The sequence below is a fragment of the Peromyscus leucopus genome, chromosome 15, assembly GCF_004664715.2.
Source record: "Peromyscus leucopus breed LL Stock chromosome 15, UCI_PerLeu_2.1, whole genome shotgun sequence".
NCBI classification, from domain to species: domain Eukaryota; kingdom Metazoa; phylum Chordata; class Mammalia; order Rodentia; family Cricetidae; genus Peromyscus; species Peromyscus leucopus.
In genome coordinates this window covers 88,547,629-88,563,363 of record NC_051076.1, presented here as the reverse complement: position 1 = coordinate 88,563,363, position 15,735 = coordinate 88,547,629, and positions in this window count along the sequence as shown.

Here is a 15,735-nt window from a genome sequence, read left to right as displayed (position 1 = left end):
TTCATTTCCTCTTTAAATATCTCTAATATCTTCTTAAAGTCATTTTATGGTAGATATCTTGTTTCTTCTGTGTTGGGATGTTCAGGTCTTGCTGATGTAGACTGTATTTTTGCACTGGCATCTACCCATCACTTTCTCTACTTGGAGCCAGCAGTGTCTGTGTCTGAGGGAGCCTCTCTTGGTCTGATTGATACTCTTGATCCAGTGGGAGCTCTTGGTCTAGTCAATGCTGATGGACTTTTTATCTTAGGGAGCAGCTCTTAGTCCAACTTTTGCTAGTAGGCTCTGTCTCAGGAAGGAGCTGCAGTCTTAGCATGTGGTAGATGGTAGTAATCTGACCTGTCTGCAGGAGGTCTGCCTGCCAACTGGCCTCTTAGTCCAATTGGTTGCTGGCAGGCTCTCTGTCAGGCAACAGTTTCAGTCTTGGAGAGTGGGTGGGATTTGTGGGAGGTGGGGCTTGGGTTACAGGATCTGATGGGGGATGGGGGTAGTCTGACCTGTGTGCAGGAAGTCTGCCTGCCAACTGGCCTGAAACTGGAACTGCAGTGATTGTTGGTGTAGGGGGCAGGGTTGTGCCTCTGGGCCCAAAGCCTAGGGGCTGGGGTTTTTGTGTATGAGGATAAAGACTCACTTCTTAGTCCAGTCGGGTGCTGGCAGGCTGTCTCTGATTATGGACTCTTAATGAATTTCAAAGATTATTCACAGACATTTTCTATTCACAGACCTGAGTAATGTGTGACTTAAATAGTCCAAGAGAATTATCAGCCAAAGTTGAGAGAGAATTGGTTTTGGTGGAAAAGAAAATAAAGGATTCACATGTAGACATGTGGATACAAAGTTTGACAGCATTTTTGGTTATTTTACCCTTTAAGTATTCTGCAACATATTTTAATGCAGAGCAAAGATATTATATTTGAATTAATATTTCTACCAAATAAACAAGGTAAAAAAATAAAAATTTATGTGGAAAAGATCTCTGAGTTGATCTTAAAAGGAAAATTGAGACCTCATAAATTAGCATGAAGAGACCCAGTAGAAATGGTTGTACCATTAACTAAGGAGGAAATTGACAAATTATCATCAGAAAATGAACCTTGGCAGAGAGGTTGCAGTAATTTTGTAGAAAATATTCACAACAAATATCCCAAGAGAGATATAAACCAACTCATAAAGAAAACTAACTGGATCCTTCCTCACATTGTTTGAAAAACACCAATGTCTGGAGGCCCTATATTTTACACAGATGCAAACAAACAAGGAAAGGGAGGTTATAAGTCAGAATATTTAAGTAAAGTAGTTCAAAATCCTTATAATTAGGTTCAAAAAATTGGAATTAAATGCTATTCTGAAGGCATTAATGGATTTTTTCAGAACCCCTTAATATAGTTTTTGACTCTCAGTATGCTGAAAAAGTGGTCTTATATATTGAAACAGCAGCATTTTCCCTGATAAGTCAGAATTAACCCTGTTAATTATTGTTACAAGATATAATCAGGGATAGGAATCACCCCTTTTATGTAACTCACATTTGATCCTATACAGGTCTGCCAGGCCCTTTAGCATGAAGTAATCATGTGATTTGTAGTTGGAAGTTTTCCTGTGTCCTGCCTAGTCAGTGGTTGGGACAAGTCTTCCCCACTCACACCCCCCAAGTAAAAACACAGAGGTTTATATTAAATATAACTTCTCAACCACCAGCTCATGCTTATTACTGACTAGCTGTTACACTTAAGTTAACCAATAATTCTTATCTATGTTTAGCCATGTGCCTTGGTACCTTTTCCCAGTTCTGTCTTGTCATCTTGCCTCCTCTGTGTCTGGATGATGACTCCTGATTCAGACCTTTCTCTTCTCAGAATTCTACTTGTCTGCTTATTTCACCTATACATCCTGCCTGGCTACTGGCCAATCAGAGTTTTATTTATCAACCAATCAGAACAACATATATTCACATGATACAGAACAATATCCCACAGCAGAGATTGATAAACTATTAAAAAGAAATGTGCTCAAAATCTCAGAATTTCAGAAAAACATTATGTCACTAGTAAGGGTTTAAAAAGGGGCTTTCCATAACCTCTCAACAAGCCAAGGAAATTATGAGGAATGCCCTACTTGTTCTTATTACAATCAAAATCCACTATCTGCAAGATGTAACCCAAAGAGTCCTGACAGGAATGAAATATGGCAAATGGATGTGTTTCATTTTGCAGAATTTGGAAAATGGAAATATGTACAAAACACCATTGATACATATTCAGGATTTTATTGGACAACTGCTCTGAGTTCCAAAAAGACTGATTCTGTAATCATGAATTTGCTAGAAGTTATGACCATCATGGGTATACCTGTACAAATTAAAACTGACAATGCTCCAGCATATGTCTCTGGTAAAATGAAACAGTTTTTGCTTATTACAATATAAAGCATATTACAGGTATATCACACAATCCTACTGACCAAGCAACCACACAACGATCAAAATTGAACTCTAAATGATATGCTAAATAAACAGAAAGGGGTAACAAAAAAAACAGAAATAGATTACATAACACGGTATTAACTTTGAATTTTCTTAATGCTAATAAAAAATGAATAAAGCTGTGGAGAGGCACTAGGTAATAGATAAAAAAACTACAGGATTAACTCAGTCTATATACTTAATAGATGTGCTGACCTCAGAATGGAAACCAGAACATATATTATGTTGGGGATGAAGTTTTGCTTTTGTTTGTACAGGAGAAGAAAAGCTATAGATACCATCAAAATTGATAAAGGTTCGATTTGAACAAGAGAGACTTCTTGATTAGAAGAGGTAGCAATAGTTCATCAATGAGCTTGACTGTTCGATTTGAATTAACTTATACTATTAACAAATGCTTTTCATTTAATCAGATACAACTTGCCAAAAGGGAACGTCCCCAAAGTTAGCATTTGGGAAACATTTTTGGCTTTGTCCTTCAGGAAAATGAAGGCTGAGGAATCTGAAGAAAACTGGACAATTGAGGCATCTGAAGAAAAATGACAAAATATCCAGAAAAAAATGTCCCAAGAAAAGGAGTAAATTGGCCTATTGTCATATCACATATTTAACAGGATAAAACTTTATAAGTCTTCCTAAATGTTTGTTTCTGCTGTTCTCTACAGACACATAGCACAAATGGTCATTATGTAGACTCAGTTCAAAAAAAAAAATTAAAGCTGGTTTTAGAGTTGGAGTATGGCTTTTTGCTTCTCCAAACCCACGGATGAATGGTAAAAGAAAATGAAAAATTTCTGTATCATGTCAGAAGAGCCATCTGATATGGGACAGAAGAAACCACAAATTAAGGAACTATTTTATTGCCACTAATCTCATAATTCTTTGGTACTATTTTGATTCTTTGAAACTTTTTTTTAAGGTATGGATTTTGTATCAAAATTTATAATTATTAAAAATTATGAAAATTTATAATTATTTGTGTTAGACTCTCTATCAGTTTCCTACAGGGAATCATGACCATGCCTAAAAGTAAATTTAAATTCTCCAAAAGGATGATGGGGCCCCCAATGATGATTCCATCAGGATGATGATAATATCACTAAACTTACAAGCACCACCGAAAGATGAGCTACAAACTTCTCAGGACAATTTCAAGATGGCTAGCTGAGATGATGTAGCCTCACAGACTATTCAAGCAAAGACTTGAGACAAGCCCTGCACTTTCACATTGTGCTGGACAATGAATAATTCAGCTATCTCTCCCAGGACTTGTCATTTAACTCAGAATTTTCTTTTTGGGTTCTTCTAAAGATACCTTCTCCCCCAGACAGCAGGAATTAATTTTAAGGATGCCCACATTCCCCAGATGTGAAGTGGATAGTTTTTGTTCATTCATTGTGTTATGGATAATTGTTGTTGTTTAGGATGTTTGGTTACAAGCTGTTAACTGTTAATGTTTAGGGAAAAAGTTAATTTTTTCTTTTCCTTACTCAGTTAATATAATTTCCTAATTTTAATTAGGAAATTAGATTCAGAGTTCTTGTTTTTAAAAAAGAGGCTATAGATAAGACATAGATTATTGAATCTACTCTGAATAAAAAGATATAGAAACAACAGAATAAACAGTAGATTATTGAATCTAGTCTGAATTGAAAAAAGAGAGAATACAGATATGATAAAATAAAAAGGGTAGATTATTTAATCTACTTTTAAAAGGCAACTACTAGTTTTAAATATTTTACATTGGGTTGGATTTTTGTGTATTATATACAAATTATATATATTGATACTAATTTGAGATTTATTTTGTTAGAAAACACTGTTCATATATTTCTAATCTTGTTCACAGTATTGTACCTATATAGTTCATTTAACAATGTAATTCAATTTTCTAGTCCTTGAAAGTTATTACCAACTAACTAGGAAATAAAGAAATTTAAGTTAGTAGTTAGTCATTACAATAAAACTTGTAGTCATATTAGATATGTTATCAAGCTCAAGCAGAAATATATTTCAGATAGACAGGTCATCTTCAAACACTTCAGAGATCTGCAGAATATGGCACTTAACATGTTTTAATAACACAAATTTTCTTTTCTTTTTCTTTTTCTTTCATTTTTTTTTTTGAAACAGGGTTTCTCTGTGTAGTTTTGATGCCTGTCCTGGATCTCACTCTGTAGACCAGGCTGGCCTCACACTCACAGAGATCCATTTGGCTCTGCCTCCCAAGTGCTGGGATTAAAGATGTGTACCACCGCCATCCAGCAATTTTTTTTTTCTTTTTTATGATTATGAGACATATTTCCTCCTCACAGCACTAATCTACTTCAAAAAAGATGATGGATATTAAAGAAACTCCATATGGAGTTTACTTTCATGGTAGGCTAAATAGCCACTGGGCAAGAAAATGCATTGTCTTGCATTGACTACTGACCATATGCTGTCCAAAATGTACAAGTAGGACACAAAAGAAAGGACTTCTAATCCTTGCCAAGACAGGATAGGAAGCTCTTTAGAAAGTCCCACTTCACAGATGAGTCTGTCATATGCTAAGCCTATAGGCCAAAGAATGGATGCCCCAACATTGCAGAGGAAACTCAAGTGACTGTCCATGATGCAAGCTGTTTCTGTCATAACTCACATTGTTTGGAAGTTGCTTGTTTGCACTTCTTCCTTACTCAGTTAATATTATTTCCTTCTTAGGTCTCCAAGGGAGTTGATGATTCAATAGTTATAGTTATAGTTTTCATTGTTAAGAAATTCAGAAAAGAATCTCACTAAAGAGGTGTAAAGTGTATAAATTTGGAAGACATCAAAAGATAGTATTGGTAATGCAAATTAGGATAGAAAGTGAATTAGGTACATTTTGGACTCACAAAAATAGGATAGACAATGGGATATTTTTGCTGAATTTGTTGAGTGCAAATGGGCTAGACATTGTTGATGTATTTATTGCCTGTATATATTATATATAGTTATTGTACTTATGGTATTTTTTTAGTTATAACCTTTTTTAGACTGTTGTGGGATAATACCCTTGTACACTAGTTTAATAAAAACACTGATTGGCCAGAAACCAGGCAAAAAGTATAGGCAGAGTGAGCAGATGAGGAGAATTCTTGGAAGAGGAAGGCTGATTCAGGAGATGGTAGCCTGCCATCCAGGGAACAACATGTAATGACACATAGGTAAAGCCAAAGAACACATGGCAACATATAGATTAACAGAAATGGGCTGAGTTTAAGTGTAAGAACTAGTCAGTGGTAGGCCTGAGCTGAGTAGTTTTAATTAATATAAACCTTTGTGTGTTTACTTGGATTTGAGCAGCTGCAGACCAGGTGGGACATAAAAAAAGAAAGAAAGAAAAAAAATTCAGCTACATTAAACAAAAAGAGGGGAAATATGGTGATATTTTATTTTATTTTATTGCCCCAGTAAAGCTTATCTGGAGATCAGAGGAAAAAGCCACCTGCTACCGTAAATATAAAAGTCAGACAATGGTAGCACACACCTTTAATCCTAGCATTTGGAGGCAGAGATTTATCTGGATCTCTATAATTTCAAAGCCACACTGGGAACGAGCCAGGCATGGTGGCACATGCCTTTAATTCCCAGCACTAATAACCATAGAGGTCTCGAGGTCTGTATAGACAGACAAGAAGTGATAAAGCTGTGCAGAAAGAGGAGTTGATGTAGCTGGGTGAAAAGAGGAAGTAAGATGGCAGGCACATTAAGGATATAGGCATGAGCATATAGGAAGTAGCTCTCTTTGGAGTCTGAGGAGTTGGTAAGTTGTGGTTGTCTGTCGTTTATCTTATTCTTCTGATCTTTCAGTTTTCACCTCAATATCTGACTGGATTTTTTGTTAATAAAACCATTTAGCAATTCATCTTACAAAAAATAGTTTTGGTAATGCAAATTAAGATAGAAGGTAAATTAGATACAATCCTTTGGAGTCATAAAGATAGGATAGGTAATTGAATATTCTCTCTGAATTTGTCAAATGCTAATGGACTAGATTTTGTTGATGTATTTATTGCATGCATATATTGTATATAGTTATTGTATTCATTGTATATAGTTTCTTATATTAGTTATAAGTTTTTTATGTTAGAAAAAAGGGAAAATGTGGTGATATTTTATTTGTGCACCCCAATAAAGCTTATATGGGGATCAGAGTACAAAGCCAGCCACTTTATTAAACATAGTGGTCAGACAGTGTGGTAGCACATGTCCTTAATCCTAGTATTTGGGAGGCAGAGATTCATCTGGATCTCTGAAATTGAAGGCCACACTGGAAACAGAGCCAGGTATGGTGACACATGCCTTAAATTCCAACACTAGTTAATCATAGATGTCTGTACAGACAGACAGGAAGTGATAGAACTAGGCAGAAAGAGGAAATAATTTAGCTAAGTGGAGAGAGGAAGTGAGATTGTGGGACATGGAAAGGATATAGGCATGAGTATACAGGAAGTAGCTCTCTTTGGCTGAGAATTTCCTAGTGGTAAGAATGTAGCTGACTCCTTTCTGCTACTCTGATTTTTCAGTTTTCACCACAATATCTTAATTTATGTATTTTATTAATAAGACCTACTAAGATTCATCTAACAAGTATGTGACTCCCTTGGTGCATTTATATAAAATCATTAGGTTGATGATAGTTATCTTCCACAACTTCTACCCACATTATACATTAAGACAGGGTCACTCACTTGGATACAGATTTTGTGGTTTAAGACTTGTCAGCTTGTCCTATGGATGCCCCATTTCTGTCTCCTGACTGTTGTCATTACAGGTGAGAAAACACCCTCCCAGCATTTATTCAGGTACTAGGGATCCAGACTCCAGTCTTCAGGATTGGATGGCCGAATCAAACATCATGCAACCCAAAAGGATTGTGTTCCTATGTCTCCTGGTTGTTACTCTGTGACACTGAAAATCAGAAAGACTTGCACAAAAGTTTAGAGTTTCTGAAGAACCCCTGACCTTGCAGAAATCTGAGGTTGAAATCTGAATTTGACCAAAACTGATGGTCCCACCTTATGCCTTAACAGGTTTTTATGAAATTTACAGGAAGTAACTCCTTTTCTGAGGCTTCATTATGCCTAAGGCCAATGTTAAAAAGGCTAGCCCTTAGCTCTCAGGAAATGAGTACACCTTTAAATGAAAATGCAATGAAAGAATGTGTTGCCAGAAAAACTTCATTAAGAGAAGAGCTACCATATTTTAAGTGATAAAGCTAATTACATAGAGGCTGAAGGATTTAAAAATATAAATGGAATACTTTCAAAGTATCAGTTTAAAACATGTTGAATTTTATCTAAAAGAAAAAATTTCCAAAAATCATATATGTAGATTAAGAAAGCAAAACTTGAATTACTATAGTGAAAAATAACTTGGTAAAATATTAATAATACCTTATAGAATTTAAAATGTCTGAATATGGAATTAACGGATACACCAAAAAGTAAGTCAAGACAAGGCAAACATATAGTGAAGTTTCCTTAACAGCATAGATCTATTTTTTTAAAAAAAGGTTACAAAAGTCATAGTTTCAGAGAGTTTTAAACTAATAAAGGATGAATGGTGTAACCTTTAATATTGTTGCTGAAGATAGTAAAACATGATGGGATTAAGAAAGAAATAGAGTAGATGCAACATATGTACTAAATATAAGAGAGTTGAGAAAAAATGGAACAGTTATAGTTATTAAGTGAATATTAGTGTTAGAAACCCAATTTTTAAAGAAAAGTTTGTTCATGAGTAAAGAGACTTGCCACCAAGTCTGATGAACTGAGTTTGATTGTTGGGACCACTTTGTTGAAGGAGAGAACTGACTCCTACAAATTGTCCTATGACATCCACATATACACATGTGAACGTCCACACTTATACACATGAAATAAATGTGTTCTTTATTTTTTAATGTCAAACATCGTGGTTATATGTTTTCCACCAAGTTCTATGACTTTTCTAGCACTAATTAATTAACTAGATTTTTAGTAACAAACATGGTTTTCCTCTTCTTGAGTGAGTCTTGGCTTTAATTAGAGAGCTGTTCTTAGTAAAGAAGTAGTAACCAAGGATTGCCATACACAACTGCACCCTTAGTGTTATGATGCCATGCTAGCCATTTTTGTGGTTCATGGGTGCAGCTGGGTAGGTCCTATGGACTTTGAAAGCTTGCACAATGTCTTCCAGTACCATGAAATCTAGTCCTTGAGGAAAAGCATTCAGAACAGCTCTAGGTCAGGGTCCCTGTTTGTAATGGTGTTCTCAATGATAGAGACTTCTTTTTTGTACCAGACAGACCATTACAGAAAAGCACAACTAATCAAAATGCAGAGTTGTAGAGCCCTTCCAATGGATACATAGCCAAGAAACTTCTGCATCTAAGACTCTAGGAAATTGCAGAAGAGGCTGAGGAAAGATTATATGATCCAAAGGATCAGGGAAATTGTTGTGAGATTTTTGTTTCTGAGTAATGCCAGAAGCTACACCTATTAAATCTCATCAACATGACTGCTTAAATGTAAACTAAACAAGGTCAACAATTAAAAAAAGTGCAAACACTTGACAGGGAAGGTTCATGTGGCCTCAAACTCAACCTTACACTAAGAACTATGGGCAACAAAAAAATGCTAAGAGTGGGAGAAATAAGTCTTCTCCAGGGAAGAATACACCACTTGGTTATCCAATAACAAATGGTCAACTCTGAAAACATAGGAATGAGTAGAATTATACATACTAACCTGGTTCTATTTAGGAACATATATATTCCTAAATATCTATGTCTATATCTATATCTATATCTATCGATCTATCGATCTATCATATGTGTATATACATATATATATATGAGAGAGAGAGCGAGAATGTCCCCCAATGGAAGCAGCATCATTAGGAGATGTAACTTTGTTGAAGTAGGTAAGGAAGTGTGTCACTGTGGGGTGGGATTTGAGGTCCTCTTTGCTCAGACTTCTCTCAGTGTGACACTGAGTCTATTTCCTGTTGCCTTCTGATCAAGATGTAGCCAGCACCATGTCTGCCTGAACACAGACAAGATCCCCACCATGATGACAATTTACTGAACCTCTGAAATGTAAACTGCCACCTCGATTAAATGTTTTACATTCTAAGAGTTTTCATGGTCATGGTGTCTCTTCACAGCAATAGAAACCTTAACTAAAACAGGGCTCAAAGTAGGGATCACAGATGAACATTAGTTACTGGTTTCCTTTTTATGGCTTGCTGACTATAATTTCCTATGTAACTCAGGTCCACATGCACAATGGTGTTATCACTTACGTACAGTAGGTTGTGCCATCCCCCCATCAACCATTAATCAAGAACATGTCCCACACACTTGCCCACAGGATGAAATGATGGAGGGGATTCTTCAATTAAGACTTCCTCTTCCCTGGAAAATTCTGATTTGTGTCACCTTTACAAAAACTAAACAGTACACTGCTGAACAACATTCTTGTACTATGAGAACCACATTTTCATACAGAGAGTCTTCTGTTTCAATCACAGCTGGTCCTTAACCACTCTTAGGAGCTCTCAAGGGATTTGCCCCTTAATTTACTGGGGCAACTCAGCTATGATTTCTACCATCCTTGCCTAGCACTGAAATATCAATCTTCTCTCTCTCTCTTTTCCACACATCACAATTTTTCCTCCTCTGTACTTCTTTGGCAAGTGCTTTGCATATGAGTCATTATCATCAGGTCTTTTTCTGAGGACCTTCATCAAAATAATGCATGAATATTGAATTCATAATATAAATTTTACTGCAGAACAATGAAAAAAGGAAGCAAAAGGCACAGTATTGATGTTCAACTGGAGAAAATATGCTTTTTCATATAACATGGAAAATCCAGCTCTAGATAGATAATCACAGACAATGAACAAGATTATAGTATTTATGAAAATATAAAAAATATTTTAACAACCAAAAAATTGGTAAATTAGTAAGGACTGATAAAATTAACTGTTTGGACACAAAATTTTAAAATCTATTGAACCCTAATGCCATTTCAAGAGTAGCAGTGATATCCAAACCATAAGATGTTTTCATTCTGTATAATCACAACTAGATTGTGTTTTCAATAAATATTTAAAGTCAATAAAAATAAACTTTCTCTTTGGAAACTGGGTGAGATTAAACAAACATTTAAACAAAACAAAAGGATATAAAAATATACAATGAAACCATGAAAATTTAACCTGCACTACTTATATTTGGCATCAGAAGTTTGAGTATTTTATAAGACACATAAAATTTAAGACTCATTATACCAAGCATTCACAAAGCTATAGGTTATAATTTTTGTACATTACTAATGAGGTAGCAATTTAGGAAAATGTTGATACATAGTTTTGTCCATTATCTGCTAAAGTGACTATTATATATGCTTATACACAAATGAATTGTTTGCAAAAGTTATTCAGTAGTAGCTAATACATGCATGTTCATTGCAACATACCATCTATATATAAAAAGGTGAGGAGGTGGTTCTTACCAGAGTTTGGCCATGAAGTAAGCATTCATTACTCATAAAGCACTCACCAAATGGTATTCAATTATAGAGGTGTAAAGAGAGGGGCAAAAGTTTGAAGGTACACTTGCTACCAGCTGTCAGGATCTTCTCAGGTCCACTACTTCCTATTTTAGAAGCACAGACTTGTCCTTATGTTTCTCATATTTTCTAATTTAAAGTTACTCAAATGAGAACAGGCTCTATGATATACAATCAGAAGATCTGTGTGCCATTTTAGATTTGGATATTGCAACATGAACCATTATGTTTTATTGTCATCCTCTGCCTTCATGGTCTGAATCTAGACTTAAGTACAGCCATGTAATTCATGACTCTGTCTTGATGAATACCGATCAACAATACCAAAGAGACAGAGCTCTGAACAACTAGATGGGAAAATGTGGTCACCTGGTTTGAACAACTGCAATGCTTCCTTCAAGACACAGGGGTAACTGAATATTTATAGTGTTATGCAATTCCATTTAGATTTTTTAAGTTGTTCTTACCACCAATACAATTGAATCAGAGCATATACTCCCCAACTAGCCTTCTAAGCAAAAACATGCAAATGAGGAAAAAACATGAAGACAAATTGAATCAGAGAAGAGATATAGAGAGGAAATGAGAAAATAAGGCAATGAATTGTATTTGGTTCCTGGAGTAAGGTTGAGTAAAATTAATCTAAATAATCAATTAATAATTGCAATAGGCCTGGTGGTGGTGACTCATGCCTTTAATCCCAACACTTGGGAGGCAAAGGTGGGTGGATCTCTAAGTTAGAGGCCAGGCTGGTCAACAGAGTGAGTTCCAGGACAGCCAGGGCTACACAGAGAAACCCTGTCTCAAAAGCCAAGAAAAAAATTTCAACAGATGTAATAATAAAAGTGATAAAGTCAACTATCTTAGCAACCTTCACAAGATTGGGAGAGTAATAAATGTGGTGGAAATGTTTCAAATTTTTATCATGGGGAGGAGTTAAGTAACAAATGAAATTATGTGCAATAATATACCAAATTTATCATATTACTTAATGGGAGGATATATTTAAAATTAAAGTGGCACTCAAGGAAAACATCAAATTAATAGAGAAAATAGTCCATTATTTGTTATAAAATAGTGTAATTTCAAGAAACAGAAAAACAGAGAAAAACTTTAGACTTGATGAACTATTAATATTCATTTTTATAAAGTACAAAGTACAGAAATGACAGCAAATTAACATATACCACTACATAGTAGTGAACAAGATGGTCTCACCCTTCACCTTAACTTGAATGTGTTATAGAAGATCTCTGCTGGAATATAAAGATCCATGACTTTGCTTTCCTTAAAGCTTTTTTCCTCAGAAAACATGGAACTGTGCATCTGCATGCATTTGAGCTGTGAAACTTCAGTGCTGAGAGGTCTTTCTCACAGTCCTTGGAGCCTTCGTTTAGAGACTTGATCACCAGAAAGACAAGCTTCCTTTCACTAGCCTCTGGGAAAGCAGGTACCTCACTCCCACAAAGTGTTTCTGCTTTTGATTATTGGAGCTGACATCACTTTCTGAAGTCTTGACCCTCTGTCCAATCTTGAACAAAATTTACCTTGTCATATTTAATGAGTGCTCAAGGAAATGCTTCTCTATCCAAGAGCTCAAATGCAGAGGAATTAAAAAAAAATCTAGTTCTTTCTTTTCTAAAATGTCATAAAATAATAAAATAAAGGAAAATTAACAGAATAGAGGAGACTGAAAGACCTTTATTCCATCATTTGTGTGGTTCCTGAAGATAATAGGTATGGACCATGAAAAGAGCTTAGTTTAAGAAAAATAAAATAAATCAAAATTAATTTCACTAAAACACTACAGTATGCAAAAAAGAAAACAAGTTATGAGACATCATGAGCATTTAGAACCAGAAACTGCAAATATTTTTTTTAATTTTTTAAGATTATAATACAATTACATTTCCTCTTTTCCTTTCCTCCCTCCACATACTGCAATATATCACTTCTTGTTCTCTTTCAAATTCATGGCTGTTGTAGATATGTTCTGTATGTTGTGAATGTGTTGCTCTGGTTGGTTGATAAATAAATGCTGATTGGCCAGTAGCCAGGCAGGAAGTATAGGCAGGACAAGCAGAAAAGAAAACTGTGGGAACAGGAAGGCTTAGTCAGGAATCATCAGCCAGACACAGAGGAAGCAAGATGTGAAGGCAGAACTGGGAAAATGTACCAAGTCACGTGGCTAAACATAAATAAGAATTATGGGCTAATTTAAGTGTAAGAGCTAGTCAGCAATAAGCTTGAGCTAATGGCTATACAGTTCATAAATAATATAAGCCTCTGTGTGTTTACTTGGGCCTGAGTGGCTGTGGGACTGGTGGATATGAGAGATTTGCCCTAACCACCAGCAGGCTGGACACAGGAGTACTTCAACTACACATGGCCTCTTTTTTTCATCCATATAGTATATGTTTGTACATTTTTGTTTCTAAATATAGTCTGCTTAGTCTGTATAAAGCTGCTTGTATGTATATTTTCAAGGCTAATCATTTGGTGTTGGATAACCACTGATACATGATCTGTGATGCAGAAATGTAGTGAAAGGCTCTGTCCTGGAGTGTCTATTTGATTGTAGAACAAAAGTAATTAGTCATTCACAATTATATTAAACTGTGTGGCTACATTAGTAGGAAAACTTCTGCAAATTCAGACAGTCCCAAAATTATACAGAAGCTCTCTCCTGATTAATAGTGATACATTATTGAAATTAATGGAATCTAGAAATGTCATCTACAGTGTAGGTTATAATTGGAAACTCTCTAGGCTGTACTTTTATAGCCAGATGAATGGGGTGGATACAGAGCTCAATCATGCAACCATAAGAAATGAAACATCTACTTCACAGTTCAGCAGCATCTACTCAGATGGAGAAAGAATTCCTTACTTAGAACTAGAGAAAATTTCAGGATTAGTCATAGTGGAGAAAAGTTAGCCAAGTTTATCAGCTAAGCAATGGGACACCACACTTGAAGAAAGCCAACTGAGGGCTCTACCACAGTCATGGTCGTACAAGTGATGTGAGGATTTGGGGAGTTACTTTGTTAAAATGGAGTAATATGTAATTAAGGTTGATAGAAAGAACACAAGAATAAGTTGTCTACTCATTTCTTTATCAAGATAATTTTTAATAAATGATATAATAATGTGATTTATGAGGAAACTTGACAAGAAACAATATGAGCAAAGTTTTAAAAAATAATTTATTATATGTTGTATTATGTATTAAAATAATAATATTTATCATTATTATTAGAGTCCAAAGCTCTCTATGTGGTCTGGAAAGATAGCTTAGTAGTTAAGACCACTGTTTGCTCATTCAAAGGAACTGGGTTCAATTCCTAGCACACACATGACAGCTCACAGATGCCTATAACTTCAATTCCAGGGGAGCTGATTCTTTCTTCTGTCTTCTAGGAGTACAAGGCATGTACATGTTGTAATACATACATACAGGCAAAACACCCATTCAGAACAAATAAAAATAAATACTTTTTTTTAAGTTAAAATAATAATTTTCTGTATGTGGCCCTCACAAAGAATTTAAAATGTGTTTTTAATACAACAATAGGTTACTAGTCATTTTAATAATCTTACTTGTGACATTTTAGAAAGAAAGTATAGTCCTTGTGGATGTAGTAGATCTCTGGTACATACACATTGAAAATCTTGACTGCTGGCCAGGATGTCAAAGGGGACAGTAATTCACTTTTTCCATACCCCCTTTATATTCTCTATCTTTTTAGCCTGCTTCAATCTACATACTAGTATATTAAAGTTAGTATAATCATGGGTTTTAATCTAAGATTGTGTTTGGATACATAGTAAGGTTTGAATTTCTCATTTTAAAATTAGTAAATAACAATGAGAAAGAGAAAGAAAGAAGAAAGGAATGAAGGAAAGAAAGAAAGAAAAGGGAGGGAAAAGAAAGAAAACAATAGATAAGGAAAGGAGTGGTAATGGATCTCAGCTGAAATGTAATGTAAAGGACTATGCAAAGCCAGCTGTTGCCCAGGCAACATGTGTGATCTAGAAATATGTCAACTTTCTCTGAGATAAATGGCATAATTGGTAGTGTAAAAAATTCATTTTTTAAGAGGCAGATTTAAAACATCATAAATGAAATTACTTAAATTGCTTGATATTCAAGCACTGACTTCCACTAATAATTTGAAAATAAGCTGTCTCTAGCCTTTTGGAAAATGATGAGGATCCATAAGGAACTGGGACAAATCTAGGGGTGCAAGATAGATTCCATAACAAAGGATTCAAACTATCCATGAAACTAAAGGGTAAATGGATGACTGATTACAATTAGGTACACCTTCATGGCCAAAGTTAACAAAGATGAGACATAGTCAGCAAATAGCATGTGTCTCAGACACATGCTATTTCCCAGGCAACCTGCATCTCATTATGAAGCTGAATGTATGTTGTGAATATTGAGATTTCCTCCATTAGTTGACAAAGGGTCAAGCAGAACATTCATGGTCATTGCTAAGCTACCCTAGGAGAAGGACTTTAAATTGTGTGACTCAATGGTCCACACTACACATTTCACAACAAGATGACAAGATTCCAAGATATTTTCTCTCTCTCTCCCACTCTCTCTCTCTCTCTCTCTCTCTCTCTCTCTCTCTCTCTCTCTCTCTCTCTGTGTGTGGT